This window comes from Dermacentor variabilis, chromosome 5 (genome assembly GCF_050947875.1).
Source record: "Dermacentor variabilis isolate Ectoservices chromosome 5, ASM5094787v1, whole genome shotgun sequence".
Taxonomy (NCBI): domain Eukaryota; kingdom Metazoa; phylum Arthropoda; class Arachnida; order Ixodida; family Ixodidae; genus Dermacentor; species Dermacentor variabilis.
In genome coordinates this window covers 197,832,623-197,857,462 of record NC_134572.1, presented here as the reverse complement: position 1 = coordinate 197,857,462, position 24,840 = coordinate 197,832,623, and the positions used below count along the sequence as shown (strand labels likewise).

General features: G+C 43.8%; 1 protein-coding gene and 1 long non-coding RNA gene across 4 annotated transcripts in view; both read left to right on the top strand.

Annotated features, from left to right (window-relative positions):
• Nucleotides 1-24,840, top strand: part of LOC142583427 (uncharacterized) — a 115,304-nt gene that overhangs the window by 16,597 nt on the left and 73,867 nt on the right. The gene's annotated exons all lie outside the window — the stretch shown is intronic.
• On the top strand, nt 11,922-21,805 carry LOC142583426 (uncharacterized). Of its 2 annotated transcripts, none has more exons than XR_012828620.1 (5): nt 11,922-12,359; nt 13,100-13,190; nt 15,942-16,127; nt 17,934-18,095; nt 21,725-21,805. It is a non-coding gene; the product is annotated as an uncharacterized LOC142583426 (long non-coding RNA). The 2 variants fall into 2 exon arrangements; XR_012828621.1 differs by having other exon boundaries at nt 21,728-21,799.

Genomic DNA, 24,840 nt, shown 5'->3' with positions numbered 1-24,840 from the left:
AAAGAATGGGCAAAAACAAATCAGTACAAGTATGTCTGGCACAGCAACGGCAAGATTCTGATAAGAAAGACTGATGGCGCGTCAGCAATGCTAGTGCAGCACTCTTGCGACCTTGGCAAGCTGCAATAAGAAGGGAGAATTGATTTTTTATTTTTGTTTCCTGCCAAAAATGCAGACTGTAACAGAAAAGAATTATCTACTCCCAGAGAACTTCAAAGATTACCTTGGCCCGGTTTTCCAGACGTCATTCAAATGTCTTCATATCAATGCTCGATCTGTCAGACGTAAAGAAGCATATTTCGACACTTTCTTTCAACAACTAAATGTTCCCATTGACGCTATCATGATCAGCGAAACTTGGTCTACAAGTGATTATGATGTCTTTCGAATTCCTGGTTATGAGACATTTTTTCTGAATCGTTACGCTGGTATTGGTGGTGGCGTATCCATATCATTTAAGAAGAAGTGGCGGCCTGAAATATTAGAGCGATTCACAGTTTCTGTGAAAGAATATGAAATCTTAACTATGTGTTTGAACAACACTATTTTTGCAGTGTGCTATCGTCCACCAAAGGGTTGCGTAGCCATATTCTTGAATTTTCTTGAAAGCCTGATTTCATTTGCAACCAGTCAGCATTTAAACATTGTCCTTGGTGGTGACCTAAACATTAATATGTTATCGGTTGATGCATCCCAAATGAGTTTAGATTTATTGCTTAGAACACATGGACTTCTGAATGCAATCAAAATGCCAACGCGTGTTACGATCACGTCTTCATCGCTGATCGATTTGTTTATCACTAACCATGACCCTAGTATGATCACATCTGGAGTAATAATTTCTGACATCAGCGATCACTTGCCAATATTTATGTGTGTTAAAAACATGTCTAAAAAGAAACGTAGTTCAACATATTCTTTCCAACTTATATCTGAAAAAACACTGTCGACATTTAGAAACTCGGTAGAAAAGAACAACTGGAGGCCTGTCCTTTTAGAAAATGACGCCAATAATGCTTACGAGGCATTCTTAGGTATTCTGAAGCCGATTTACGAGGCCTGTTTCCCAATATTAACAAAAAAACAAAGGCGTCACAGTCGCAAACCATGGGTCACACCGGAGTTGGTGGCAAAGATAAACACAAAGAACATCCTATATCATAAGTTTATTAAATCGAGAGCTGAATGTGATCTGACAGCGTTTAAAAAATATCGAAACCGCTTGAATACTGAGCTCAAGAAAGCCAGAAACGCCTATTACACAAATCAATTCACGTCAACTTGTGGTCGTGTCGACATTATGTGGAAGCGGCTAAACGCAATTTTGGGGAGAAACAGCAAATCAGGTGAATTAAATATGCTAAATATCGATGGTGTAAGTATAACTGGAAAAGAATTAGCAGATACGTTTAATACGCACTTTATTTGCGCTTCTAGAAATCAAGTCCCACATAACAATCTCAGTGATGTCGTTCATATAAGCGACACTATATTTCTCAAACCGGTTGAAGAAGCAGATGTAATGACAGCCTTCCACGAACTAAACAATAGCACATCCATTGATATTGATGGCCTCCAGATAAAGCCTATACGGTATATTTTTGACCTTATTTTACCATACATCACGCATATCTTAAACCTTTGTGTCAGTACCGCTGTATTTCCTCGTAAAATGCAGATTGCACGTGTAACAGTTATCTTTAAAAAGGGTGATAAAAACCAGCTCGGGAATTACAGGCCAATATCTATCTTACCCGTGTTTTCTAAGCTACTAGAAAAAGTAATACTTAAAAACTTTTTGCAGTTTGAAGAAAAACACAAAATTATAACAGCAGCTCAGTATGGCTTCCGTAAGCACCGCTCTACTGAACTTGCACTATTAGATCAACGAGAATATATATTGAACGAACTCGAACATAATAGGATAGTCATTGGTATTTTTCTTGATTTTTCGAAGGCATTCGACTTATTAAACCATACAATACTTCTTCGTAAACTTGAGCGTTGTGGCTTCCGCGGCCATGCACTATCGCTTGTGCAGTCATACCTCATGGATCGCAAACAGGCAGTAGCAATAAATGGTCTCCTCTCAGATATGCAATCTGTAGGCTGTGGCGTTCCACAAGGTAGCATTTTGGGTCCATTTCTGTTTAATCTTTACATCAATGACATTGTACATGCAACTCCATTCGTTAAATTTATCATCTATGCTGACGACACCAGTATTTTTCTTGCCGGAGATAATGCAGCCGAACTCACAGATACTGCAAACAATGCACTGAGGCAAATAGAAAACTGGAGTAGCAGAAATGCGTTGCGAATTAACACAGCAAAGACTAAAGTCGTTGTTTTCAGAGGTAGAAACAAGAAGGTCCGTCTCACTAAGAATATATTCCTTCAGTCCGTACCCTTAGAAGTTGTGCCTTCATTTAAAACATTAGGTATATTATTTAATGAAAGAATGTCATGGGATGATCATGTTAGCTTTGTAACAAATAAATGTTCACGTATTATTGGTCTTCTTTACAAGAACCGTGAGATACTACCGCGAAATGTAATGCTAATGCTATATAATTCATTGATACAATCGCATTTCAGCTATTGCCATTTAACCTGGGGTGCAACAACAGCAGGCAATCTTCAGAAACTACACTTGTTACAGAAAAAATTTCTAAGAATTGTTGAAAATGTTCCGCATACCTACCATACGGCCGCACTTTTCTTAAAGTATAACTTACTACCAATTACTAAACTTTATGACTATCGTCTGAGCAAGTGTGTGAAAAACGAGGTGTTGAAGAACATATCTTTTCTATCAAAATTAGCTGGTTTAGAAAAACGAGATGCAATGTACAGCACAAGAAACATAGCACAATGGAACGTAAAAACATACAGAACTTTCTATGGTAATCAAACATTAGAAAATAAACTACCACGACTTCTTAACAAACTCGCACAAAACGATATTGATCTCCAAAACACAACACGCCACAAACTGTTCGAGTATTTTTTACACTACACCTAACCTTTTTTTTTTTTTTTTTTTTCTGTGATTTGTCTACCCAATTCTTCTTTCTTTCACCATCATTGTAAGTTTTCTTTCCAGCCAGGACAATGCTGTTGATTTTATGCTGACTACTGTAACCGGATAACAACTCTGCTATATGTATTTTTTTTTTTCCTTTGTTATCTGTATTTCCTGTATTTTCTTTTCTTTTTCGTGTGTGTGAAAAAAAGGAAAAAGGGGAAAAAAAAAGGGAAAGAAAAACAACCACTGTATTGCTGTCAAAGTGGGGGCCCGTGGCCTTGTCAAGCTGTCCAACGGCAGCTTTTACTACGGGTCCCCGCCATCATCTGTACCATGGTGGCAAAATAAAATTTGAATTTGAATTTGAATCTGCTCGTTGCTTGTACGCGTATATGAACTGTAGGTAATCTTCCTCACATACTTTTAAAAGAAAACTCCGGTGGCTATGTGAGATTGGATGCACGTGAGAATGTGTGTTTGCGGGCACCTTAACTAGATGGCGCCTCGAAATCGTGAAAGGCTGGTATCGTGAGTTTAGTCTCAATGCGGCTTGAAGGGACCCTAAACGTAAATAATAAGTCAACATGAACAGTTTAAATATCATTCCAGAAACCTGACAATCCTTGCTTCGTGCCAAGAAAGGATTTAGTATGCGAGAAAAAACATCTGAAAGGTGCGAATACCTTTTTAGAAATTCAAATCTCCCGGTACCCAACCGGGGGAGTGGTGGCGTTGCGTACTCCATCACCACCCTTTGCTGCCGTCGACGAGTAAAACGGCGCTCAACAGACGGCGGCACCGACCCAAGGCACAGAGGTAGATTCGGCGCTGTAGCTGCTTTTTAGTCAAGCGGCTTAGACGGTTCGGGCATCCCGCGACATAACATGAAAGTTGAATTCTCTGCCGCTTGGAGTTTGTTTAAATTTCGCGATCCGGCAAAACCAGCGCAGCGCTACGCGATAAAGAAACTAGTGAAACACGAAACCGTGGGCGGCGGAGAGTCGAGCGAAAACGAAACTTTTCAACCGCCCGCGTCGTTCTCAAGGGTAATTTTAATGAGTTCTTTTTTTTTAATGATATAGCACTGGATAAGACCCATTTTATTTCGTCTTATAATACAATACAATATTTTTTTTGCAACGAGTGGTTGAGCGCTAGTGACATAATTTAACTGAGGAGCGCTTTCGTCATCGGGCAAGTGCTTGAATGTTGCGGGGGAGCCTGTAATCGTGCCCTGAATTTACCTCATTTTCTCAATTATTAAGGCCTCTTCGTGATAACACTGACGCCTTAGAGATTCTCAAACAGTAATCTATCACTATAGCTTGACTTAATGTTTGCTTTAGTGTCCCTTTAACGGTGACTCAGAACTCAATTTACCGTGTGGGACTTGACAAAGCTTCGTCAAATACCGTGAATATTTTTTGTTCAACCCATTTTAGAATCAGTTGTAGTTTGAGCTTGCATTTAGCAGGCGTCTCAGCATTTGAAGAGCATAAAATCGACGTATCACGCGGGCGACCATGCGGAACCATGCGTGGACCCCAGGGGGAGATTTTCTTGCAGAGTTTCTTGTACTAATTCACGGCGGCTAAACAGCGCCAGGAAATACACACACGGGGAATAAGGCGCGACACAGTGCCCTTGTCTTGTTCCGTAACAGTCTTGGCCAAAAAACTTAATATGAAGCTTTAGCTCTGGCCCAACTCCGACGCGGCCTATTCATATACATGTAAAACGCAAAAATGTGTTCTGAGATAAGCTCTGGACCAATTTTAATGAAATTTACTGTATTTGAGAGAGCAAGTCAAATTCTAGCGACTGCTGGAAGCGTAATCTTGATTAACAGCTTAAATTTTCTTACAAGAATTCTCGAAAATTTGAAAGTTTGAGAAGAATAGAAGCACGGATTTATAAATTAATAGCTATGCGCCAAGAACAAATAACGCGGTTATGTAAACGGCATTCGTTACATCACTGAAAGCGAAAAAATTCGTTATACCATTTTATACTTACGTGAACTTGTTACGTTGTGTAGAATGGTTCTGCAAAAGCTGCATGTCCATATGACAAATGTTTTTTGATTCATGTGTAAAATATAAATTTTGTCCGCTTTAGATCTACTATCAGAAGCAATTCACCGAATTGTGATATAATTTTCTTTTCGCTGAGGTACAGATTTGTCAACTTGATAGTTCCGTTTTCGGAAAATTTGAAATTTTTTGCCAATTTTAAATAAAAATTTACCTAAATCAAAGGTCCTCGTCAAATTTGGTGCAGTGGTTGCCAAAAAAAAAAACCGAATTCTCCTCTTCCATCTATTTAGATAGGAGCACCCGAGCTAAAGCTAAAGGCTGCTGTGAACGGCCGAGGAGTGGCTGCGCTTTCCTATTAGCCCCCAAATCCAACTACATGCTGGGAGCGCCGCTCGCGTGACGTCAGGGCACGGACTCGCGACTGTCGTCTGCTGCAGTTGGGGCGGTGTCCGGGCGCCTTCTGCAGTGTTTTCGTCAATTCACTCTCGTTGCCTCTGCTTGTATACTTATGGCGGTCGTCTAAAATGTATATTTTTGCGACGTCTTCCATCGCAAAAATTTATTCAAAGAGCTCATTTCTGAGTCGAGAACACAGTTCTCAAAGGCAACGCTACAGTTCCAGCTGAAGGAGCGCAGACAAGGCGATTGCAGGTTTTTCATGGGCGGGTCGACCACTGCAAAAAACATACAGCCTATAAGAATCGAGTTATCATACCGCACCTGCCGCGGTGCAATGAGTATGCCACAAAAGGTGGCTATATATGGCTTCAACAACACTACATTGATTTTATTGCGCTAAAACAGCTTTGCTCATGACGAGTAGTTCATGGTAATAATATCCAATTTTTCCGTTTGTTTACAGAAACGATAGGCAGTAATACGAGGGCTTAACTATATAACACTGCAGTTTAGATTCTACCGGCACCACATGCTTCTTTAACTGCATCTCAACATTAGGCGGTTCTTCCAGTTGTAAAGAAGTTTATTGGACGAGTCCAACAAACGGTCGGTAGCTCGGAACAGTGAGCAGGGAGAACAAGATGGTGGCGTTCGAGCGCCATTCTCGTGCCCTCCGCTCTTGATGATGATCGGTATGTCATTCTCTTCCTTTCTTCATTAAAATTGCCCCGCCGAGAAAGGTGGAGCCATCCTGGCTATCTAACAGGTGGGGACAAGAGGGGCGAAGTATGGCTTGAGGCGGTCTATGTGAACAACATCACGTCCACGTCGACGACGGTCGCCTTGCAGCGTAAGAGGTTCAATGACATAGTTTACGGGGGAAGTACGCTCGACGATGCGGTAGGGACCATGACAATTTGGGAGCAGTTTGGACGACAAGCCACGGGCGCAGGGCGGTACAAGCAGCCACGCAAGTGCTCCAGGAGCGAATGTTGCGGCAGGAGAGTGATCATCAACGCGGGCGTTTTTCTGGCGTTGTTGGTCGGCTGTAGTAAAGCGCTTGGCTAGTTGTCGGCAATCTTCAGCGTAACGCGCGGCTGCTGACACGGGTGTGCACTCTGAGGCATCTGGTGCGTATGGCAGCAACGTGTCGATAGTGTGCGTCGGCTGGCGACCGTACAGAAGGAAGAAGGGGGAAAACCCGGTTGTCACTTGCGTAGCGGTATTATACGCGTATGTCGCAAATGGAAGAACCAGGTCCCAGTTTGATTGATCAGACGCAACATGTGTCGCAAGCATGTCGCCCAGTGTCCGATTAAACTGCTCAGTGAGACCGTTCGTCTGAGGGTGGTAGGCAGTACAAGTGCTTGAATTACATCGGAGAGAAATACGCGGCCACGGTAACTGAGGAGTTCGCGAGGAGGACCGTGCCGAAGCACAAAACGCTTGGGGATGAAAGAGGCGACGTCCTGTGCTGTCACCGTGGGAAGAGCAGCGGTTTCGGCGTATCGTGTAAGGTGGTCGACAGCAATGATTGCCCATCGGTTTCCCGCCGTGGTCAAAGGTAAAGGTCCATAAAGGTCAATTCCAACGCGGTCGAATGGGCGGTCTGGGCATGCAAGGGGCTGCAATGAACCTGTGGCAGGATGCGGTGTTTCTTTTTCGTCGCTGACACTCGTGTCAGCCGCGAATGAACTTGCGGACAAAGCTAAACATTCCGCGCCAGTAGTACATTTTCCGTAAGAGTTGATAGGTCTTGAAGACACCGCCGTGAGCGCACTGCGGCTCGGAGTGAAGCGCAGATTTTAGAGCGCAGCGTTCGGGGGATAACCAGGAGCCACTTCCTACCATCTGGCGAGTAGTTGCGCCGGTAAAAGAGGCCATCACGGATGCTGAAATGCGAAGCTTGGCGTCGCAGTGTTCGAGTGGTCGAAAGGGTGGGTGCCTCGGATAAAACGTCGAGAAGCGAAGCGATCCAGCGATCGTGGCGCTGTCCGGAAGAGGCGGTGGCGACGTCAAGAGCTGACAATCTATAGTGGATACGGACGCAGTTTCGGTGGATAGTGGTGACCGCGACAGTGCATCGGCATGCTTGCGTCCGGAACGATATATAACGCGGATGTCAAACTCTTGAAGTCGAAGAGCCCAGCGGGCAAGGCGACCTGACGGATCCTTCAACGAAGACAACCAACATAATGCATGATGGTCCGTAACTACATCAAACGTGCGGCCATATAAACAAGCGCGTTACTTACAAGCGCCCAGACTATTGCCAAGCATTCTTTCTCGGTTACGCTATAGTTTGACTCAGCCTTGGTGAGCGTTCTGCTGGCGTATGCGACGACATACTCTGCGAACCCAGGCTTTCGTTGCGCGTGAACAGCACCGAGGCCGACACCGCTGGCGTCTGTGTGCACCTCAGTTGCGGCCGTAGGATCGTGGTGGCGCAGTATAGGCGGTGACGTCAGGAGACGGCGAAGGGTGGAGAAGGCTTGGTCACACTCAGAAGACCATGACGAGATATTTGAGGGGCTGCTTAAAAGTTGGCTCAAAGGCGCAATTCTAGAGGCGAAGTTGCGCACAAACCGACGAAAGTAGGAGCATAACCCTATGAAGCTTCGTAACTGCTTTAGAGTCGTCGGTTTGGGGAAGTCGGTCACGGCACGTAGTTTAGCTGGGTCCGGAAGCACACCGTCCTTTGATACGACGTGCCCAAGAATTGTAACTTTTCGCGCAGGAAAACGGCACTTCTAGAGATTTAGTTGCAGCTGAGCGGTCTTCAGACACGTCAGGACATGGTTGAGGCGTTCGAGATGGGTTGCGAAATCTGGCGGAAAGACAACAATGTCGTCGAGGTAGCAGAGACACATGTGCTACTTCAAACCCCGCAGAACCGAGTCCATCATGCACTCGAAGGTGGCAGGCGCATTGCAGAGGCCGAAGGGCATGACATTGAATTCGTATAGACCGTCAGGCGTGAAGAAGGGTGTCTTTAAACGGACTGCCTCTGCTAAAGGCACCTGCCAATACCCGGAACGCAAATCTAACGACGAAAAAAACTCGGCACCTTGTAGGCAATCAAGGGCATCGTCAATTCTGGGTAAAGGGTACACGTCTTTTCGTGTGACCTTGTTTAGGCGCCGGTAATGCACGGAGAAGCGAATCGATCCATCCTTTCTTTTACGAGAACCACAGGAGATGCCCACGGACTTTGTGAAGGGTGAATAACGACGCGTTTAAGCATATCGTCAACCTCGTCGGTGTTAACTTGACGTTCCGCTGTGGAGACGCGGTAAGGGCGTTGTCGCACTGGCGAGTTGGAGCCGGTGTCGATGTAGTGAACAATTGTGGAAGTTCGGCCAAGGGCACGTTAGGCAAAATCGAAAGAGTCGCGGAACTGGTAGAGCAGCTGGACAAGAGCAGAGCGTTCAAATGGTGACAGTCCGTCTGCGATCGACGAATCGAATAGGTCGGCAGTTGGTACATCAGGAGTAAGAGCACTGATGACGTCGAGGTCACGTCGAGCTGAATCTTGCTGTACGGAAAAAAATTTGACGATGTCAATGGGTTGCACGCATCCAAGGGATTCACCTTTAAGCAGTCTGATGGGATATGGAAGAGGATTTGTGAGGCAGAGAGCGCTTGTTCCATTCAAAATACACTCTAAGAACAGTTTACACCCTTTGGCTTGCCCCTTTTGCCACACAAAGATAATCGTCATCTGCCTTGATGCGTTTCCTTTCTTTATCGATGCAAGCCCGGAACTTTCCAGTGACGAACGCCACGCGCGTTATCAGAAGGGGCACTCCAAAGGGTGTAAACTGTTCTATGCTGATAACGCGCGTGCCATTCGTTACTGGAAAGTTCTGGGCTCGCAGCGATAAAGAAAGGAATAGCGACGCAAAAGCTTCTCGCTCAGTCCTCGTCGGCGTATAGGGGTCCAAACCCATACACGGTCACCAGGCTGGTACTCGACGAAGCGTCGTCGGAGGTTGTAGTGTCGGCTGTCGGTACGCTGCTGGTTCTTGATCCGTACGCGGGCGAGTTGTCGGGCTTCTTCGGCGCGCTGGAGAAAGGTCGCGACGTCAAGATTATCTTCGTCGGTGACATGCGGCAGCATGGCGTCGAGCGTCGTCGTCGGGTTCCTGCCGTAAACCAGCTTAAACGGCGTGATCTGTGTTGTTTCTTGCACCGCCGTGTTGTAAGCAAAGGTTACGTACGGCAGGACCGCGTCCCACGTCTTGTGCTCGACGTCGACGTACATTGCTAGCATATCGGCGAGAGTCTTGTTCAGGCGCTCCGTGAGACCATTCGTCTGCGGGTGATAGGCAGTTGTCCTCCTGTGGATTGTATGGCTGTACTGCAGAATGGCTTGGGTGAGCTCTGCTGTAAACGCTGTTCCTCTGTCGGTGATGAGGACTTCTGGGGCACCATGTCGCAGCAGAATGTTCTCGACGAAAAATTTCGCCACTTCGGCTGCGCTGCCTTTCGGTGGAGCTTTAGTTTCAGCAAAGCGGGTGAGATAGTCCGTGGCCACCACGATCCACTTATTTCCGGATGTTGACGCCGGAAACGGTCCCAACAAATCCATCCCGATCTGCTGAAATGGTCGGCAAGGAGGTTTGATCGGCTGTAGTAATCCTGCAGGCCTAGTCGGTGGTGTCTTGCGTCGCTGATAGTCTCTGCATGTCTTGACGTAACGAGCGACGTCGGCGGTCAGGCGCGGCCAGTAATACCTTTCCTGTACCCTCGACAGCGTTCGGGAGAATCCGAGGTGCCCAGCGGTTGGATCGTCATGTAGAGCGTACAGTGTTTCTGGATGCAGCGCTGACGGAACTACACTGTAAAAAATTTCCGTAATTTTACGGGGGATTTCTGTCATTATACGGAGAACTGCAGATAAAAATACGGAAAGTATGTCATATTTCAAAAATACGGCAAAATCTGCCGTTAATATACGGAAAGTGCTCTCCGTATTCAGCTTTGCGGACATTTTCACTGTAATCATATAACGGCTATACACTGTTTTGGACGAAACAGAGAGAATTCCGTATTTTTGTTATCTGAACATCCGTATATTGTGAGAAAATTTAAGCTGTCTGAATGAGCGCTCGTACTCATAAAGTTTCAGCTAACAATACTTTATTGAACACGCAAACTGTACGCATTATGAAGTTGCGTACAAAATGTGAGAGCTAGCCTTCTACCAAAAGCTGCAATAACAGATCGTATAAATATATATACGCATCTTCTATTCCGGTCGCAGTTTGCCGCGCATATGGGCTTTGTAACGCTGATCATATGCGCAAATATATGCGTGTTCTCGCAATGTTCTCAAATTAAGCGCTTTTATAGTTAATAACACAGCATATATGTTTAAGTGAATGAAGAGCCGGGGACATACGTGCATACGTAAACAAGCTTGCGGCACTCAGGTGCTGGTGCATTTACGCCAGCATTTACGCCATATACGCCAAAAATTGTGCGCACTCTAAATCAGTACCGAAACGCAGGGAGTGGTATAATGACCGTAACTGCGTTTACATTTGGCAATAAATGGTCTCGAAGGGGACTGGCGGCCTATAGATCCAAGTACAACGGTCGGAGGAAATTTTCGAATGCGGCAAGCAATTAAACCAAATGTCAAAGGGCACTGCTGAACTGCAATGTAGTTGGTTGAACTCATTCCCATGATATTTACCAAATATCTCGTCTCTGACAATAACTGCCCATTCATTGAGACAAATCGATTACGCATAATCTTCACTGTTCATGTGTTAATTCTTGCGATAAGATGTAATCGCAAACATTTGGCGCTTCATCTTGAAACAAGACCGGTAAGCGCGCTCGTTCTTGTACGGTAGAATAAAGAACGCGAACATGCACCGACATGTGTGAACTACTGGAAGGTGACTGAAGATGAAGGACCTATTACCGTGCTAGTACTGTGTATACTGTCAAAAAGAAGAAAAAAATAATACGGAAAGACAGAATGCCCAGTGTCGAGATGTAACGATTCAAGCTTTATTTCTTTTTGACCTAGAATGCAACACCATTAGTTCCATGTGCTTTATGCATGGGTAATGTTATGACACAACTCATTATTTACCCGTTCATTACATGCACCAACCAGCCCAAATTATCACTGTACTAGAGCTTATGGACGCATCGCAGTGCACTGCTTTGCACTTTATTGTAGCACAGGGGTTTGCTATCGCCAGTAGCGAATGCTTTGGTTGACCTCCCTGCCTTTCAGCTTTTTGAATTCTCTCTCCCTTTGTATAAAACGCACTAACTTGTGGGAGAGAAAGCGTTCTCCTCTTTTAGAATTCAATTAATTGTCAAGCAATTATATTGCAGTTCGAGTAACTAGAGCACAAATGAGAAAACGAAACCGATTCTGTTCGGTTCTCCGCGCTCAGAGTGCGGCACCAGGGGGCAGCACGCGCTGTGCGTCCGTTGGAGTGGCGGACGGAGCTGCACATGTGTAGTCAGCCGGCATTTTTCGAGTCGTGTTGTAAGTGTTGTTAATTCGCCGTAAATATCTCTTGATTTGTACTCAAGAGTGGAGCAAGACCCCAAGGAAGAGAGATTGACGCATCGGGAGCGAAGAACAGAAACGATGGATGGTTACGCTGCTTGGGTCTCGGCACGTTCGAATTGGCAAAGTTCCGAATTTGTCGCTGTGTCGTGTACGCTTGTGCGCTCGTCATTTGCCGTCATCGCGCGGAGATATTTGCGCTGGATGTCTTTCACTTCGTGTACAAAACTCTGCACGCTGCGGCATCGAAGAAGTTGTCCTGTGTTTGGGTGCACGTATGCGCTTGGACACGGATAGCCTGCTTGCTCTCAACGGGTGTTCAACAGTCTACGCGCGCTCGTAACTTGCTCATGAGGTAAGCCCATTTTAATCTTATTTGGTTTGCATAACGTAGGTGTTAAAATGATGTGTGGTAAGCCGGTGTCGCGAACAGAAATATTGTTTCAAAAGACCACTATGCAACGTCTTAGGGCAAAAATGACGCATGAATGGGGAAAGGGATCACCCTATCTTTTCAGATCGATTCCAGTCGTAGCGCGATTGGCTCGATCGCAATTTCCGTGAGGTACTTCTAACCTTTTGTTCACTCGCGTTAAAAGTGTAGAATAAAACTGCGTTCAGTTGAGCACTTGTATTGAAGCTTGTATTGGCTTGAGAGCATACTGTATCCGATACAAGAACTTCTGTTAAAATACGGAAATAAATGTTCGAGGCAATAGCAGTCGCTCACTACCTGTGATCGTTACTTTCTTGCTTGGGTGCACGTTTTAATTGTGACCAGAAAAAAAGTTCTTTGCTCTGCTGTTTTTCCTTGGTGCAACTTTTTGCGGTGCAGCAAGACGTGTTCCTTCGAATGATGTCTGGGCAGTCAAGGCATTCGTGTCAGTAAGCAAGCAGTAAACGGGGTATCAGTGCGAAAAAATTTGGACCTACAAGAGAAGCGAATGGTATCATCATAGACTCTCTTATTTGACGAATAATTCAGTTGTGTTACTAAAGCGGAGAGTGGATATGCATGAAAGTCAGATTGTATTGATACTCAGAAAAAACAAGGTAACTTATCATTACTAATCAATCCTTTTCTTTTACTGAAAGGCAAGTTGCTGTTGTGCTGGAGCTGAGGAGAGGTCTGCTGCCTGCAATGGGTCCATCTCTCTCAAGTTATTGCAGTATTGTAGCTCTCAAGGTGAGTGGATTTTTTTTCTCTTAGCTATTTGCCACCTGAATCATGACCGTTTACTTAGCTGTGTAGGTGATCACTGTTAGTGACATTGGAGTGCTGGTGGACCAGCACTCCTTTATGATTGCAACGCATATGACAGAGTGCAGCTGTGGCAGTATGCAAAGGTGTTAATCTATAAGCCAAATTAGGTTCTTTGAGGTAATATGTTAATATATTGATGACATTGGATTGTACCTAGCAGGCAAAAATGCTAAACAAGAAGAAATTTTAATTTGCACTTGGTAAGATGTGCAAGCAATTCAGGCTGTTATACATGAAATGGGACATCTGTAGATGTCTTCTACAGTGCTGCAGTCCTGAATTCCTTCAGAGTTGAGTGATACCACTATAATTTCTCTGTAGAGCATGCAGCACAGTTTAGCATTGGGGGAGGCTGGCATCAACAGGCGTCTACTTACTGTGAAGTTCAAATGAGGTGTTACTGTTAGGGTGAATATATATAATTTATGGTTTAATTCTAATCTTGTGTCAGGCAGACATAGTTTACCCACTTGGTTAAACAATAGAGATGTAATATCTATGTATACAAGTATTACCCATTCATTTATGCCATTTAGACAATGGCATAAATGCGTGGGTAATACTTGTGTACATAGACAATACATCACTATTGTTTAACCAAGCGGTGCCCCTGCATGCTAAATTTTACAGGGCTATTATTAAGTAATGTCAGCTTTTGTTGTAACATTAAGGCACCTTTTATATTATTACAGATTACCACCATTGTGCACCATCATAGTGTGATATTTACACTAAATGTATTTGACTTTGCTATAAAACCCTGCACAGCAGTGCATCATGAAATTTTTTTTTTATAGTTTCTGGCCTCAGAATGCACTTCACGTTATATTCTTGTTTGCAACAAGACTATAATGCAGGTTTCTCTCCTTATGTTTTGTGGCACTTCAAACTGCGGCGAGCTAAACCGCTGGGCAGCAATACTGGATACGCTACTGCGTGTGGAGCTGTCTTCAAACACACACAAGGAATACATCATTGCTTTTTTAGCTCAAACAACGGACACAAGAAAGACGACAGAACAAGGTGCTACTCTCAACTGACATCACTTTATTGCGTCCCTCCTTTGTAGACAGCAGAATCTAGAAGAACATGCGCTGTGAACACCCATGTGCAGCAACCACCAACATCTGATCAAAAAAGCACACTCATGCGACAGAATCCAAAAGAAACATATTGAGCACTGTACGAGGTTAAAGAAAGCACACTAATGCACTGTGACCCCAATGACTGTATGAAGAAAACTTCCAATAACTCTCTGGCGGAGGTATCACGGCTCTTTTTCAAAATCATAGCATCACGAAACATTGCGAACCTAAGCGATCCATACCAACAGGCACAGGTTCCCATTTGGCTCAACATTGTAAAATATGGAAGTGCAAAGCCATGTTTCGTGATACTTCGATTTTGAAAAAGTGCTGTGATACCACCACCCGAGAGTTATCGGAAGCTTTCTTCATACAGTCATTGGGGTCACAGTGCATTAGTGTGCCTTCTTTAACCTTGTGCAGTGCTCAATATTGTTTTGTGGATCCCGTCGCATGAGTACACTCTTGTGATTGGTTGTTGGTGGTCTCTGCACATGGTGCTCACTGCGCATGTTCTTCTAGATTCTACTATTTATAAAGGAGCGACGCAATAAAGTGATGTCAGTTGAGTGTACCGCCTTGTGCTGGTCGTCTTTCTTGTGTCCATTGTTTTGCGCTTAACAAAGTATTTATGGATTCACACCAACTAGCCCGCCAACACATTGTGTTGCGGGCACTTCTGAAGAACTGTCTGTCCAATAACCTTGGTGGCATGGAAGCGCCATCCACTTCTATGCGTTGCTTTCTGTTTCATTGTGGCATCACATCACATTATAATCATAATGCGTATGTACTTTTTCCAAGAGACCCATATTCCTATCCTTGTGTTATATTTGCTGTCGCATTATTTATGTGCAAATGACTGACCAGTGCTCCAAGCTCCATTTTATCGCAAAGTAAACTACTGGTACCTAAACAGTTCTGTATATCAGAAAACCAAAGCTGAACTGCCGAACAGTACCAAGCGGCAGCCTTAGTGCAGTGTCAAGTAGTCAGATTTTATTGGTCATGCAGAGGTGCACAGGATAGCGCTTTATTACTTGCTGAATAATTAAGCTGTGTGAAAACTGAGTATTTACGTAGCTTCAACCACATGCTATTGGCCATTGCTCCTGCCCTCATCAAATGTGGAAGATTATCACGGCATTTCCTATTCTCTTTTTCCTTATTACAGTGGGATTACTGCATGCGTAAGTAGGAAACGGATCACATAGGCAATCAAAAGCCAACAATGTGTAAACATGGAACATTGATTGTACAGTTTGATGACCCAGAATAAGTAGAAATACACCATAAATGATTGACAATTAACTTTCACTTGACACAGGGCTAGAGCATACAGTAAGCGTACTGTATGCTCATACGGCGTCACATCAATTTAAATTTTAGTGTAGCTTTACAGTGTACGCTTCTATTGTTGCATTCTGTCAGAGGAATGGTAATGTTTCGCGTGTATAGCAACTAGACTGTCTATATACAGTAGTAAAAATGTGTGAACTGTATTTGTTAATGATTTGATAGAATGTGTAGCACAATAAAGCCAGACAATCAACGCACATAGATGTGACTTTCTCTGCACATGTTGCAGGTTCAAAAAAAGTATGGTGGAAGCTGTTGCCAAGGTTCCGACCAGAAAAGACAGCCAGTATAAAAGGGTACACGCCACTGATCTCTACTACAGGGGATGAACAGCACATCGAGCGCCCTCGACTGAAGCTGGCCTTGTCCCGGAAGTTGGTGCTTCACAACTTTGCGGCAGCACTTTGTTGCACGGGTGTGTGGCATTTCTTCCCCTAACATGCCTGCCTGATGTGCCATAACCTACCCAAGCAGTGTTTCGAGGTGTCCAGAATTTTTCCGTTGTAGTGTCTACAGTGTCGCTAACATAAGTGGCTTGCAATGGAAACACTGGTAAATCAGAAAAAACTTGATATAAGAGAACACTATCGTATACGGGTTCAGATTGTCATAAAAGTGCTTACCAGACATGTAGAGCTCCTAAAATGTGAAAAACCACAAAGAAAAGTTTTTCGGCAGCAATATTATCTGATCGCACGCACTAGTTAGTCCACCATATGCCCTGCTTCCAGGACAAGCGACTGCATGACATCGCATTTCCACTGGCTTCACCTGCATCCGGTGCGGTGTGCTGCATCCAGCGAAACATGTTAGAAATCAGTGGTGCACAGTGTTTTCTGTCCCCTTTCTCGACGCCTACTGAACACATGTTAAACTGTTTCCAAAGCAGACAAACAGAGGGAAAGGGCTCTGAACACATTGCATTTTAAAGTGGCTGGTACTGGGTAACGCAAGTACTGTGGCATAGTAGATTTGCACCAGGCAACCTGGGCGCCCAAAAAGGCTGCTGTTTACTTGCAAATGGCCAACATATTGTGAGCATGTTGAAGTACTTTTTTTATTCTCATCGCTTATTTAGCTAATGGAGACAGCTTTCACAACTGAAGAAGCCTTGGAAGCATGAAACACTTCACAAAAGCAGCTTCAATATATCGTGTCTGCATCACAATTTCATGGCTGCATGAGTGAACCCTCTGGTTAACATGTAAGAGAGTTCATGATGTTTGCCTTGCATTATCCACTTTATTTAGAGGTCAACCCTATCTTGAGATTTAAGCTGATGTTGCGTTTAGAGAAATTATGGCCGAGAGCCAGCTTTTGAGAATACAGATTGAGCTTGACAGATTAAATGCCAGAACAAGTCGTTGAGGATTTCAGATCAAGAATCTTCAAAGGCCAGTTCATTTAGTGGTGTTAATATTCTGCTCGAAGTTGTTGTTTGTTACGTTCATATGGTGCCCAAGCATTGCGGTAACAACTTCACTTGGAGTACATAGCAAGGGTGTATTCGATGTAAGCTTCTGGCTTTTTTTCTGTGTTTTCAAAAACTGGTTTCTTGTTCAGTTTAAATTTTCAAATTTTGCATTGTTGATTAGGTGTTGTGTCCTGTTTCCTTTTCCTGCAGCTTCTTAGTTAAACATCTGAATAGTGAACACAACTTGACCTTTTGCTTGATTGTCTAGATTACATGCCCTCGATGCAAAACAATTTCACTTCAAAACTGCTTGTACCATACTGAAAGAATAACTTTGAAGCAGCCATAGCCACCAATAACACGCAAGAGATGATTATGAAAATTTTAATATTGTTTTTGAGGGTGTCTTAACTATCATGCACCAAGATTTAGAAATATGTAAATGCGATGTAACTAGACAAAATGAAGGGGATGTTTGCCATCGCTTGGAGATACTCTGATTATATTGTGCATTCTGCCTAATTACATAATTCTTAATTAGTTATTAAATATCTCAAATAATTAAATGAAATGTGTCAACGAAAAGTTGTAGAGCAATATGAAAGCCTCCTGATACACTTTTTTGTTACTCTTACTCATTGTGTGCTACATAAAAGTGTTTTTCCAAGGAATAAGCCTGCGAATACACATAAAGTGTCTTGAGTGGCCAGTCATGTGTCAGTTTTGTGGTGCAAAGCCACGAATACAACTTAAATGGGTTCTTTTAAGAAAAAGACTTAGCTCAGCAAATTATCTTTCTATGTGCAGCCTGTGGAGACAAGGTTTCTTAGACATGGCCATGGCCCTCAAGGAAGATGCCGAGGCCACAGGCAGTTCCTCCAGTGACCGTGAAAAGGTCCCCTGGGGCACAAGTCTGGTTTGGCACCCCCACCTTTCTCCTGCAGCTTTTCTGTCTACTTAGCTAACCAGGTGGGTCAATGATGGCAAAGGGAAAAAAGAATCAATAGCATCAAACGCAGAACTTGCTCAAGCTCAATGCATTTTTGGTGTGAAGTGTTTCCCTTATCATTTATCAAAAAACGGGTAATAAGTATATGATATGGTCTTCACACGGACACCTCTTTCCCACAGAGAATCAGCTGTAAAAAAAAGCAGCTTATGAAGGCTTGAATATTAGCGAAGATGATGTGGCATAGATAGGATAATGATTATGAATGTTTCTAATGAAGGTAGTGGTAGTAGAGTGAATAATCAGAGTTTATATATAGATTGAAAGACATTTCATTCCAATGCCAGAATTTTAAATCATCCCAAATAATTCTTGCATTTTATAGTCTTCATTTTATAGTTCTTGATGCTTGCTTCTTGCTGACATCATTCTTATGCTGCATAATTCACCTGTTATAAATTCCCTATTTCTCCCGTTCAAGCAACTTTACATTCATCATAAGAAACCTCGTAGATGAGTTCCAGAAACTTGCTGATGAGATTAGGGGGCGGCGTGTACCCCAGGCTTAGATATGTATTCAAGAGCCTCATATCTTGCAAATGTTAGAAATACTCCTGCTAAGCAAGTTCTTGGTGTCATACAAGGTTATTTGCGAATACGAATTTGCCTAAATTTAGGAAACAGTCAATATAAAACATGTCAAGCGATATCGCCGACGATACACACACATTCCAACTGAACTAAATACAAATAAATATAGCACCAAATGCAGAATCATTGGCATGATGCCATTCTTTCAGTGGAATAAAATCTGTCCTGCATTGTAAATCTGGAATCCTTTATAATCCAGACTACTAAATACTTATGAGGGTTGTGACGTAAAATATGCATGTATTTATTCCCCGTTTTTTTACTTTAGGACCCGATAATGCTTAAACAGCAGTGAAAGAACTGGGATCACAGTACCTAATACTTTATATTGCTCCAGAAATCCGTTTCTCTGCTGATCGCAGCATTCGACACTAACAAGAAGGCACATGACACTTAGGGTGGTGCTATTCACTTTGATTGTTTGGGAACGAAACCCATAATGTACATGTTATGGCCCTGCATGTCATTATGTTTGAACAACAAAAAGGTAGGGGGTTTGCATTTTGCAAAACTGCATGGAGGTTTTCACTGTGTGCAATTAAAATTAGGAACCTTCCCAGCTCATACTAAATGCATTCTCCAAAGCTTTAGGTTATACAGGTGCACTACTTTACACAGAACACACTTTTCCCTCGTCACGGCTCACACTCTTAGGCAGAGTTACACCCTTTGAAGTGCCCCTTCTTCCACACGATAATTGCCATCTGCCTTTATGCATTTCCTTTCTTTAACGCTGCGAGCCCTGTGCTTTCCAGTAACGAACGGCATGCGCGTTATCAGCATGATAGCATTCCCGACAGCAAAGTAGCGGGCGTGGCGTTTTCAAGAAAGGAAACGCATCAAGGCAGATAACGATTATTGTTGTGTGGCAGAAGGGGCACTCCAAAGGGTGTATCTTTGCCTAAGAGTGCAGGTGGTGATTCAGATTCTTCAAAGGTGTTTCATTGTATGGGATGGCACATCGCGCTTCACTTATTTGCAGAATATTGCATTCCAATTGTGTCATATGAGATAAATCCATTAGAGAGCTTTAGCTTGCCCTAAATTTATTACAGCTGTGTACTGGTAAACTGGCCGCAGCTTGCAGTGCTTGTGGAAAAACAATTGTAACTGCCATATTATATGTAACTGTTAGTGCACAGGCATCGGCAGCAGCAATGGTTAGGGTACACTTGTTTCTTCTATTCTGCGGTATGCATCCTCCACCAGAAAGTAGTTTTTTTCGTCTTCCTCTTCTACAATATTGGAATGTGAAATGGGGTGTAATTTGTAGGATATACTCTTGCATAAACTTCATGAGCATTTATTCTTGTCTGTGCCACAGATCATTATTGCTACCACTGTAAAAGCAGGGTGCCTGCTTACAGCACCCGTAGGGAACAATCTGTGAATCTTTAACGAACAGTAAGGATAATGAATAATCGAATAATTTTTAGTAATTTTCAACAAATTTAGCACTCTTTGCTTTCCACTATGGTGTTTTTAAAACTCTAATCTTGGCACAAGGTTTGAGTGCAGGATGTCATTTTGTGTGAAAGAGTACACTTGTGCGCATAACACCTCATCGTCAACATTCTGCTGCACAGAATGTCATTACCTTTCGTATGCATTGGTCACTATCTCACAAACCGGTTGCTCCTTTGTTAGTTGGAATGTAGCATTTATGTAAAGCACATTTGATGTTCTAACAAAAAGCATTGTGCCCTCTTATCCCCTAATTCTCCTCATTTGATGCCTAGTGTTGTAATAGCATGGTTGACACCATAAGAGTCAGTGTGGTGAATAATTGTGTCTGGTGGAGTAGGGGGTGTACGTTAACTTAAGCAACTTTTCCAGATGACTTGAATCAGTATTGTGGAATGCTGTTTTTTTTGTTCAATCACTGTTACCAAGTTTCACTTTGGTTGTGGCAACAAGTATAATGTAGTTCGCTAGCACTTCTGTCAACACATATAATGTGCAGGCATCTGTGTTTAAAAAAAGACCAGCTAATGGTTTGCCAGGAGATAAGGTCCATTTAGACCATTAAATATTGAACTTACACTGGTGGAAATAACTGGTGAATGAAAGCACACCCAGGAGAGCTGGCCATAATATTTTCTTTCATTATAACACTGCTGAAGCTTTGAACCGCATTTGAACTGGCTTGTTTAAAAAATGACCCATTTCCTTGTTCAAGTAAGACAAAGGTTCCACAGGAAGACAGAAACTTAAAGCCGTTAACAGCAGCATGAATATAAACAGCGTTCGACGTTTTGCAATCTTGCACCTGGTTATATTATCCATCCCATTTTTTTCCACAGGCTGTTCTTTACTGTTTTATGGTCATACCCAGTTTAATTTTAATGTCCCTATTTTTTAATATTTGGTTAATATATCTTTTCTTCATTGGCTTTCAACAAAATATATATTCATAATGTGCCTTCATTTACCATTTGCAGTGATCTTAACCAGATGCATCTTGATACAAAATTTATTTTCCTTAATTCTTCGTTTTCCTTTTCCAAAAGTGCAAACTGTTTATCTTGATACCTATTTTGTCTTCTGGGAAGATTGGGTCTACTGGATTAATGACTGCTTACATGTGTACATCGTTTTCTGTTTTGGTCACCCCTACTCTTGGCAAGTACTGACAGCATTGCTCATACCCGCTCCATCACAATCACCACTGCTAAGCACACCCTTCCTTCCTTTACTTTAACACTTTGGCTTCTCTTGACCTATTATATGCACCAGTTACTTCTCCCCCAATGAGGCTAGGGGCCAGTGAGATATGCACAATCCAAAACAACACAGCCAAGGAAAACATTTGCTACCCTAATGACAAGCACCTATGTCGAAATGTTGGCTACAGCAACATCCCTTGTTCCAACAATGTTGATCTACTTACATGTTTTTCTAACACAGAAGTTACTGCTTTGTCGTGTTCTGTGATTATACTTTCTTGCCGCTTTCTTTAGGATGGATATTCACGAATACTATTTGTTTCTCCTAACAGCAGCAAGTTTATCCTTGCAAGCGTTTGGAGTCAAGAACAACTTTCACCAGGAAGAAGCGCAAGACGAGTGATTGAAGAAAATAAAGTTGCTTCTGTGATCTAAGAACTTGAGGACTGAAATGTTGCACCTTTTTGTATATATGCTATGCAGTGCATTCATATCACAAAGTGCAAAGTGTTTTATCTCTGCAGCCATGTCAGTGTGTTGGCAAGACCATTTTCTCAATAGTGACCTGCTGCTTTGACTATGAGCTGCCTTCATGACATTTGCATTAAAGGAGATGTACTATCGTGGACAAAAGTACCCTGGAAGTGCGAGCGTTGACCAAATTGCATTTCTGCTCAAGACTGCTGAAAACAGTGGGTCACGTATGCACATTCCGAACGCAGATGGTGGCACGGCTGATCCCAGCAAATAGCACACCAATAAAATTCGGTCAACTCGCACGTCCTGGGCAATTTTGTCCCCGATGGCACATTCTTCGAATAATGGATATGCTCTGCAAGATGAAATACGGGAAGCACCTGTACTTTAACGGATATAGTACAGATTTAGCATACGGAGTCTTTCGTTTTCTGAATACGGCAAGCACCTGTTTTTTAACGGTTATAGTACAGATTCAGCTTACAGTGTGTTCCGTTTTCTGAATACGAGAAGCACCGTACTTTAACGGTTATAGTACAGATTCAGAATACAGAGTCTTCCGTTTTCTAGATACAGAAGCACTCGTATCTTGTATTACGGTCTCTTTTTTACAGTTGTCCGTTCTACGGAAATGACCGTTCTTAATTTACGGAAGAGTGTTCGGTCACAAATTACCAGCAAATTTTCTGTAAAGTAAGGCAAATTTTTTTTACAGTGTAGAAGAAGGTAGCTGGCGCGGACTGGTGAGAAGTTCTTCTTTACGAGCAGGTTGTTTTGTAATGTGAACGAAGACAATCTGCGCTTAAATGCCCCTGGTACTACGTCGGTGTTCCCTTCCAAATACTCGACGATACCTTTTAGTGAAGTCTTCTGCGCTTACTATTCCGAGGAAGGCGTCGTCATCCTCGTCGTCTTCCGGCGGGGGATCGGTGGGGGCGCGTGATAGGCAGTGTTTTCATCCGGACTTGTAGATTATCGTGACGTCATATTCTTGTAGTCTGAGGCTCCACCTCGCCAGCCATCCTGAAGGGTCCTTTAACTTAGCTAGCCAACACAATGCGTGATGGTCGCTGACGACTTTGAATGGCCTGCAATATAGGTAAGGGCGGAATTATGCTGTAGCCGAAATAATGGCGAGGCATTCCTTTTCAGTCGTAGAATAATTGCCTTCAGCTTTTGACAGCGACCGGCTAGCATAAGATATCACCCGTTCATGTCTGTCTTTCTTCTGGAATAGAACGGCAGCGAGAACTAGGCTACTGGCGTCAGTGTGGATTTCGGTATCCGCGTCTTCGTCGAAATATGCGAGTACTGGCGGTGACTGCATGCATCGTTTTAGTTCTTGAAATGCGTCGGCCTGCGGCGTTTGCCATTTGAACTCGACATCAGATTTGGTTAGATGCGTTAGCGGCTCAACGATGCGTGAAAAGTCCTTGACAAAGCGCCTGTAGAAGGCACACATGCCAAGGAATACACGCACTGCCTTCTTGTCGATGGGCTGCGGCAACTTTGCGATGACAGCTGTTTTCTGCGGGTCGGGGCGTACTCCAGATTTCCTGATGACGTGGCCTAGGAACAGAAGCTCATCATAAGCGAAGCGGTACTTTTCTGGCTTCAGAGTGAGCCCTGGTGATTTGATGGCCTCTAGTACTGTTGCAAGCCGCCTAAGGTGATCTTCGAAATTTCCGGCGAAGACGACGACGTCATCCAAGTATACGAGACAGGTCTGCCACTTCAATCCTTCTAAAACCGTGTCCATGACGCGCTGGAACGTTGCAGGCGCCGAGCACAGTCCGAATGGCATAACTTTAAACTCGTAGAGTCCGTCTGGGGTGATGAAGGCGGTCTTTTCGCGATCTCTTTCGTCGACTTCTATTTGCCAGTAGTCAGACTTGAGCTCCATCGACGAGAAGTATTTAGCGTTGGAGAGCAGATCCAATGCGTCGTCTATTCGTGGGAGGGGGTATACGTCCTTCTTCGTGATCTTGTTCAGACGACGATAATCGACGCAGAAACGTAGGGTTCCGTCCTTTTTCTTCACCAGGACAACAGGAGATGCCCACGGGCTTTTCGACGGCTAGATGATGTCGTCGCGGAGCATTTCGTCGACTTGTTGCCTAATAGCTTCACGTTCTCGCGTCGAAACTCGTGAAGGGCTCTGGCGGAGTGGTTGAGCGCACTCTTCGGTTATTATGCGATGCTTTGCAACTGGTGTTTGTCGAATCTTCGATGAAGTCGAAAAGCAGTCCTTGTATCGTCAGAGAAGACTTCTGAGCTTTTGCTGCTTGCTCATGGGGAGACTTGGATTTACGTCGAAGTCTGGTTCGGGGACTATGGTCGGCGGGGTAGATGCTGCAGAATCTGAGAGGACAAAGGCATTGCTCGCTTCCACAATTTCCTCGATCTACGCGATTGTGGTGCCCTTGCTGATGTGCTTGAAGTCTTTGCTGAAGTTTGTTAGCATCACTTCAGTTTTCCCTCCGTGGAGTTGAGCGATCCCTCTTGCGACGCAAATTTCACGGTCTAGCAGTAGGCGTGGGTCACCCTCGATAACGCCTTCTACGTTGGCAGGTGTTCTGGTGCCGACGGAAATGACAATGCTGGAGCGAGGCGGGATGCTGACTTGACTTTCGAGCACGCTCAAGGCATGCTGACTAGGAGAGCTCTCCGGCGGTATCGCTTGATCTTAAGACAGTGTTATCGACTTCGACTTCAGGTTGATGACTGCGCCGTGTTGGTTTTGGAAGTACAAGCCGAGAATGACGTCGCGTGAACATTGTTGGAGGATAACGAAGGTGGCAGGGTAAGTCCGGTCATGAACGGTAATTCTTGCCGTGCAGATTCCAGTCAGCGTAATCAGGTGTCCTTCAGCGGTCTGAATTTGAGGGCCTTCCCATGCAGCCTTAACCTTCTTCAACTGGGCGGCGATGTCTCCATTCATGACGGAGTAATCGGCACCTGTGTCGACTAA